This window comes from Micromys minutus, assembly GCF_963924665.1.
Source record: "Micromys minutus genome assembly, chromosome: 5".
Lineage (NCBI taxonomy): Eukaryota > Metazoa > Chordata > Mammalia > Rodentia > Muridae > Micromys > Micromys minutus.
Window position 1 is genome coordinate 49,620,747 of NC_137974.1, and position 774 is coordinate 49,621,520.

Genomic DNA, 774 nt, shown 5'->3' on the forward strand with positions numbered 1-774 from the left:
AGCATGCCACTAATGGAGAAGGGGGTATTTTCACAGAACCAGTACTTTCCCCAGACCATCTCCATCTGATGTCAACCAAAAGAGAACATTGGCCATTTAGTTTAAAAATGGAAAAAAAAAAAAGAGAGAAAAAAAAAAAGAGCAATATGCTTGTGCACATACACCAGTTACTTTATGTACAACAAAGAAATGGGGACAGGGAGATGGAAGAAGAGAGAAAACTATACTGTAGTAGTCAGGATGTGACAGGACCAAATTTCGGTTCTAATTGAGAATGTGTTCTTGGTCTATAACAAAATTCTGGAGTAAAGTAGCAGGCTCCCTTTTTAGTAGACACCTCCTGTCTGCTGCTGGAACACATCAATCGTATCTTCATCCTCCATTTCCAACTGTGCAGGTGTGTCTGTTTCGTTGATTGGTTGTCCATCAAACCAGAATCTGATCTGCCTCATTGACAAACCCTGTAATAGTACCAGCACTGGGGAGTATCAAATAGACTAGCATAGGATACACGAGATCCATCTGCCGTTCACAATAGGCTTTCATTAGTTTACTAAGTGGTGTATGCCTCTTAATCTTAAACTGCACCACAGAACCATCCTGTCCCGCCACCTTCAAATTAATATGATCGTTGTTCTCAGTCTTGACTCCTTCCTTGGGTTTCTCGTCGGCCATGGCGAGCGCCGGAGTCTCCTCAGTTGCCGCTTCACAAAAGAGGCACCAGGTCCACACTGAAGGAGCACACAAGCAGCACCAGGAGTGGCAGAAGAAGGA

At 43.7% G+C, this 774-nt stretch overlaps 1 pseudogene across 1 annotated transcript; it reads right to left on the reverse strand.

Moving 5' to 3' along the window:
* Window positions 1-265: 265 nt before the first annotated feature.
* LOC308420638 (small ubiquitin-related modifier 2-like) lies at window positions 266-774 on the reverse strand (annotated as a pseudogene). Its single transcript has one exon. The product of its transcript is annotated as a small ubiquitin-related modifier 2-like (transcript).